Source organism: Canis aureus, chromosome 20, assembly GCF_053574225.1.
Source record: "Canis aureus isolate CA01 chromosome 20, VMU_Caureus_v.1.0, whole genome shotgun sequence".
In the NCBI taxonomy this organism is placed as follows: Eukaryota; Metazoa; Chordata; class Mammalia; order Carnivora; family Canidae; genus Canis; species Canis aureus.
This window is the reverse complement of record NC_135630.1, coordinates 16,098,794-16,106,496: the sequence shown is the minus strand read 5'-3', so window position 1 is coordinate 16,106,496 and position 7,703 is coordinate 16,098,794.

Here is a 7,703-nt window from a genome sequence, read left to right as displayed (position 1 = left end):
TTATTAAGACTGCTGTCATATCTTATAAATATGGATGATGGCAGTGAAGGTGCAGCATTGATGTCAGTTCACAGATAGACTATCCAAGATTCCTAGTAAACTTTATTGTAATTTTATTGCCATCTAACTATTTGAGAAAACTCTTTGTAAATATTTGCAGTGATCCAATGGTACTATATAATATCTGGCCTCCGGCAGATGTTATTAACTCCAGCTCTTACCTTAATAAATTTTCTATCTGCCTATTGGATCCAACATTGTTTTAAAGAATCCAAAAACTCAAAGTATTCAAATTTCATGGTTGGCAAATGCTATCATCATCTAACCACTGAAAAATACAACACTCCAGAGGTCATCTTTGACACTTTCCTTTTCTTAAACATGTATATTCAATTTACAATTTAGTTCTATTGATTTTTCCCATTCCTATATCCTACAGTAGCTTCGATGTTGGCCAACTCATGTCTAATATTGCTCAATTAAAATACATTTTCACTGTTCCTGGAATGATCTTTCACCTAAGAAAAAAATGTAGATTTTATTATTAAGTAAAAATGAAGTTCCCTGCATAAAGTAGGTAAACAGAATTTCATAAAGTTATTTCATTCTTAATTATAATATTACTTTATTAATTTCCATCTCCATTATTGGAATAAAACTCATTGAAGGCAAGGCCCAAATAATTTTTGACTCATTAGTTTATTGCCAGAAATCACTAGGGACTAATTAAACATTTTCCCAAATAAGTAAAATATAACTGCATTGTTTTCAAATATTTTCCCAAACCATTTGAGGATTATTGCAAATATTTCTTCAATTTTACTGAGTCAGGCTTTTGATCAGGTTCTAAATATTTTTTTTTTTTTACTTTTATATTTGATTCTTAAATTCTCTTGGGACATTTACCTCATTGTTGACTCTATTTTGTGAAATGTTGACTTATCACTTGGCATGCCCACAAATATTGACATCAATAAAAATACTGTATGATTATATTTATATGTGGTAAACACAATACAAAGGTATATATAACTGGTATAGCAAAAATAAATATATAATGATATATTTATATTTTGCATGGACTCACTTCAATCATAATCTTATGTTTAATAAAAATGTTATTAGACTTCAAGGACTCTAAGAATAGTTTAAGTTTAATCCTCAGAACACTATTTTAGGCAGTTATTATAATATTAAAACTAGATAAGGTGAAATTTAGATATATTACAGAATTTTCCAGAAATAAACATAGTGAATAGAAGTGCAGATATTGCTAAATGTTTCCATTAAATCCCGCAATCTGTGTATTTGAAGATAACTGCATACTTCACATCTTATGAGTACTTGCCATTTGCTAATTCATTAATCTCCTAATCATCCTGGTGAGCTTAAATCAAAATAATTATTAAATTGAAATAATAATTGTGATCATGATGACAACTTATTTGTATTTTTCTAGAATACTACAGGTAATTATTTTGTAGGGAATAAATTCGATCCTGATGTTTATTTATACATCTTGTTCCAAGTACTAAGAGAAAGCCAAACATGGTTGCCTGGAGTATTTAAATACAGAATTGAATAAAAGCTTCTTTTAAATCCCTAACTTTAAGCACAAAATACTCAAAGTCATAGTCCTTGATAACAAAAGCAAGTTCATAGAAGATTAGGTTGACAAGAGCTGGACTCAGAAGAAATACATTAATGTGCAAAGAATGTCTTAAGATCGGGTGAAACGAAGAGAAGTCAGGGGGAAAAACACATTTATAATACACTGTGCAAAATCACTAAAGCAATAGCTTTGGAAACCTTACATCTGCAGAAAATCTTGTGGGTCTGAATTCAATCCAAACCTGTCAAAAATATTGATGAAAAAATGTGTCTTTATATTTAAGTAAACATGAATTTAGGAACCTGCTCCTAAATTCAATTTTTTTTTCTGTAAGAAAGGTAAATCTTTCCTGAAGGTGCAGTGTTTAGGCATGAAGATTTAATTACGACACTGATGATGCCAACAAAATTACTTTTTCACTAAGGCATTGAGATAGCTATTGACAAATAACAAGTGTGTTGAAGATTATAATCATGTTTCTGAAAATTGCTGTTATAGCTATTTTCAATAAATAATTAGTTTCTATAAACTTAGTTCCTTTCAATACAGATTTGATCACAGCCATTGTCAATATTCAAACCATAGTCTGTTTCTAAAATAGGATCTCAACATGTGTTAAATTTCTATCTATTCCACTGTGTTCCTTTACTTCAGTTACCCAAGTCATGCTTAAAATTAGACCTACTCGAAAAGTGTATCTAAAAAATAGAATCAGAAAATATAATTAATTTTGCCTTTCCCAAACAATTCATGTCTAAATCACATGAACTAATAGATATGCACAGATAATATACTGGAGAGACACCCTTGACAAATCTGACCCACTAATTTCTGAAGTTTTTCTTAATTCACATATTCTTGATTGACCGTAAAGCCATATTTTCATGTTCAACTTTAAATATACAGTTTAGGGATCCCTGGGTGGAGCAGCAGTTTAGCGCCTGCCTTTGGCCCAGGGCATGATCCTGGAGACCCGGGATCGAATCCCACGTCGGGCTCCTGGTGCATGGAGCCTGCTTCTCCCTCTGCCTATGTCTCTGCCTCTCTCTCTCTCTCTCTCTCTGTGTGACTATCATAAATAAATAAAAATTTTAAAAAAAACTTTAAAAAATAAATATACAGTTTAAAACTAGACACAATCTTATTTCCTTGCTGTGGATCATTAAAAGTTCTTAAGTTATAAATTAGTTTAAATGACTACAGGTTACAGACAGCTCATCCCCATTTGTCTTAAAATAAATTTTATTATGATTTGTTTCATGTAGTTAACAAATACTTAAACCATATCACCACCTAGAAAATTCATGTAGGTTTTTGAGGTATAGCATCATAATAAATAAAGAGTTCTATTACATTAAATCTCAATATTTTGGTCTTATATTATTCAGCCATTAAAAATAAGAAAATCCTGCCATTTGTCACAACATGAATGAAACTTGAGGGCATAAGTAAAATGTCAGACAAAGACAAAATACTATGTGATCTCACTTATATGTGGAATCTACTAAAAAACATAACAAAACAAAACAGGAACACTTGAGTGGCTCAGTGGTTGAGCATCTCCCTTTGACTCAGGTGTGACCCCAGGGTCCTGGGATCGAGTCCCACATCTGGCTCCCCACAAGGAACCTGCTTCTCCCTCTGCCTATGTCTTTGCCTCTCTCTCTGTCTTTCATGAATAAGTAAATAAAATCTTTAAAAATCAAACAAACTCGTAAACAGAGAACAAATCAGTGGTTGCCTGAGGTGGGGTGTAGGGTTTGAAGAAATGGGTGAAGGAGGCCAAAATGTACAAACTTTCAATTATGAGGTAAATAAGTTGTGGGGATATAATGTACAGCATGGTGACTATAGATAAAAATACTTTGTATGTTTGAAACTTGTTGCTAAGAGAGTAAGATCTACTTACTAAGTTTTAATCACAAGGAAAGCTAATCATAACAATGAGGTGGGGGATATTAACTAACATTGCCATGATCATTTCACAATACTTACGTGTATCAAATCATGTTTCATCCCTCAACTTACACAACGTTACATGTCCATTATATCTCAAAGCTGAAAAAAATATCGTGCTCTGGAAGCATTTCCAAGGAGTGGTATGAGTAACTGCTTTAATCTCTCCCTAACAGTCTGCTCTTGAGTACACCTGTTCCATCTGGGAGTAATGGACATTGTAAACACATTTCAACTGGTTTTCAGACACTCAGAGCTCCAATTATGATATTAAATATAAGGTTTAGCTGAGAGAAGTTCAAATTAACAAAGGAGGGGAATGAAGTAAAGGAAACATACCAATTCCTTTCTTTTACTAAATATCTGAATACACAGTAGCATAATTGACAGTAGCAGAACCTGTGATCAAATACATTTTTCTGTGAAAGAACTGCTGACTCTTCAGTCTGGATTAAGATAAGGAGAGCTATCTCCAGGGTGTTTTACACTGGGCAACACTGTGGAAGCTCAAGTGAGAAGAAATTACACCAAAGAAGGTATCTGCCAGGAAATCAAAACTATTTAAAAATACACAAAATGCTATATTAAAAGTTACTGCTTTTTAATTAGCCAGCTATCATTCTAAATATATCTGAAAAATATGCAAAAAAATTCCTAACATGTTAAAAATTCCTTAAACAAGGTGCAAAGGAGCAATATATAAAGATAAGCACTTACTGGTGGGGGAAATTGTTAGAGGAAAATAAGCAAAAAAAAGTCTCAGAGCAACGAGTGGATTTTTCTGTTTCTGAAGTAGGTTACCATTTCTGAAGCAAAGGTCAGAAGATCATTTCATTTAATTTAATGGAAACAGCTTTTGGCATGGATTCTTGACTCCCAGCATCTATATATGAAGAATATCAAGAGCAATTTTTAAAAGTATGCGTTATATATTCAGTTTGGTGTTTCATAAGTTATCTTACATCCCAAGGGCAGCTTTTAACACCTGTCTTTGTTCTTGCTAATTCCTAGAAATACTAAGGTAAAAGGATTATTGATCAAATTGAAGGATATATTTTCTGTTTTATTGCTACTTCTATTTTAAAAAAAATCATAGGTATTAAATTATCACTTTGAGACCTAGAGTAATTAGGAGGTAAATAATCTGTTAATTCTCTTCTTTAAATTACTATGAGGTTATATATACATTTAGTGAATACTTCAGACATTAAAAGAGCATTATGAATATCAATTGCTAAGCCTTCTATACTGTCATTTGAGTTAAAAATGACATAGTCAACACCAAATGCAAATTCAATTGGGGCAAGATTTTTGTTTTGTTTCAAAGTAATAGTAAGTTTTAAGCAATGGTTCTTCATTGTGTCAACAACTAAAATAATATATACTGTTACACAATACCTTCTTCCTTTGCAGTTTCTTCAATTTTTAACCAATATCTTTTTAAAATTAAATATGAATATTCTCAAAATTAGTTTTCAAGGGTTAATTCAGGAAAACAAGATTAATGACAAATTAAAATGTTTTATGTTCAAAGCAGGGCTTGGTAAAATTCATGTTACTTAAATAAAATTTCAGTAAGTCTGTGCCTATGCGATGCTAATGTAATCCTTGAGCAGTAAAATATCACTGACTCAGTTACATATTCTGTATCCATACGATCCAGTAAACAGATGAATAATCTTTTCATGAAAATTTTTAAGAACTTGTTTTGACAATGTATAGCCTGTTTAAAATCTAAAGTGTTAGCAGAGAGTTCAACAAATTTCCAATATAACTTATTGATAATTGACCAGCCCACCGAAGTTACTAGAGTCAAAAACCCAAAAATCTTTTCTTTATTAAAACTATTTAGTCGGGATCCCTGGGTGGCGCAGCGGTTTGGCGCCTGCCTTTGGCCCAGGGAGGCCCTGGAGACCCGGGATCGAATCCCACGTCAGGCTCCCGGTGCATGGAGCCTGCTTCTCCCTCTGCCTGTGTCTCTGCCTCTCTCTCTCTCTCTCTCTCACTGTGTGCCTATCATAAATTAAAAAAAAAAAAATCAACCATGTTAAAAAAAAATAAAATAAAATAAAAATAAAACTATTTAGTCCTTGCTGCCTTCTATATATTCATTTTAGCTTTTGAGTATTATTTGCTCATTTAAAAAATACTTTGTCTTGGTAATAGTGGTTATTATCTAAACCTTGCAGTACAAATCAATTTTAGAAACATTGCAGACTATGTGACTGCTTTGTGTTATACAATTAAAAAGAACGTGGATAAGAACATGCAAGTACACATATTGTCGATGTGTACGCACACCCACCTATATGCTAGCGTGATTTACTAGTACAATAATTAATAGTTATATTTTTTCATTTTTTAATGAGGCAATTTCTTGTTCCCCTCCTTCCAAGTTTTTCTTTGAAAACCTCTTTCTCTATCATTAACCTTATTCTTGCTAACTACATATTAGCCACTCTGGCCACAACTCCTCTTTAAACCTAAGCTAAGAGGTAATTTCTGTAGGAGTTTTGCATTCTCTCTAGCAGATTATGTTGCCATTAAGAGATACTGTAAGAATATAATGCGGGAGTCAATGCTACCATGGAAGTCCAAATGAGAAAATAAAAACATTCAACTGGCAGCAAGAGCAATTTGGAAGGAGTGTGCATTGGAGGCTAACCAGAAATTCATTGTTGTTAAGGCACACAGTCTATAATACCGAGCCTGGATTCCAATTAGCCCTGCACACACAGAAAAACAGTTAATATCATAGGTTCTTTACAAACTGCTACAAATGAAATTACTCAGCCCTTCTAAAAGAGTTTCTGATTTTTAGTAGTTTCTGTGGTGCATTAGTGACAAACCAAGCAAGAAAAATGTTACTGGACTGTGACTCGTGACCATAAGTTGCCTTCCACCTGAGTAGTACAGATAATCCGCATCTTGATCAATTGTCATGAATACATTGTACTTATCTACAAGAAATTCTAAGTTTTTCCCTAAAAATAAATAGCCTTAAAAACAATACCTCGAAAAAAATAATATCTTGAATATCCAGAGATAAGACATACCTAAATTATTATAATAAACTACTGGTTTAAACTGTTTTCAATAATTAATATTTATATAATTAACCAAATTTGGATCATTTGGGCACTTAGTGGGATTTTGCATTTAAATTTTAATAAAAGAAAAAGATTTCTGGTTTTATTTTCCTTCTGTTGTTCTCTATATGATGTGTGATCACAAATTAATCCTGATTTTAATAGTTTTAGAAGGAAAATGATTAGCTTGTCAAGTTTGCAGCAAAAATAATAAAAATAAAATTAGTGAAAAAATACTGCATGTTTCTTAAGCTACACATTGTATATTTGAGAATTATTGCTATAATATATAAATATACTTTTACTACATTTATATTTGACTGGCTTATAATCTGATTTTGCTTATGCCAGGGGCTGGATAGGTCTCTTCTAATTTTATGACTGATCTTTATTTTGGAAATATGTGTATCTGACCATAGTGGAATGTTTAAAGATCTATTTTAACAATTTACTGCAGGGCTAAGAAACTGAAAGAGTAATTCTAGGAAATTATACAACAATTGGGTCAATTTTTAGGGAATAAATGCCAAATCTGAAAAATACAATAATGTAGCACTCTCCATTGATAGGACCTTTAGAAAGTAATTTTTAAGTACTCACAGTAATCAGTTTTCTTCCTTTTTACCCATTTTATTGTGGTGTTCTTACTGAATGACACGTCAGTTTGTATTATAAGGACTACTTAAGGCTATGAGGAGTATTCCATGCTGTGATTCTATTTGAGCTGCAGATCAGTTATGCTAGTTATTCTCTTAGTTGTAATTCAGTAGTTTTATTGAAGTTAACATGAAGGAATCTAGTAAAGAAACCATTTAGTGTTTGTAATTATTTTTTTGTAAGTAAAATATGAAATGATGACAAAGAGTCTAACACTTCAGCAGCTAATACTTTATATCCAAGAAATAATGTACAGGAAACTTACAGATGAATCACTTGGTTACAATAAAGTGACATTGTATTTTACACTTTTCCATTTTAGAAATAAGAAAATGTATACTTTTTAAGGTATACACAATAGAGAAGCGGAATTTATTTCTAAGAATAAA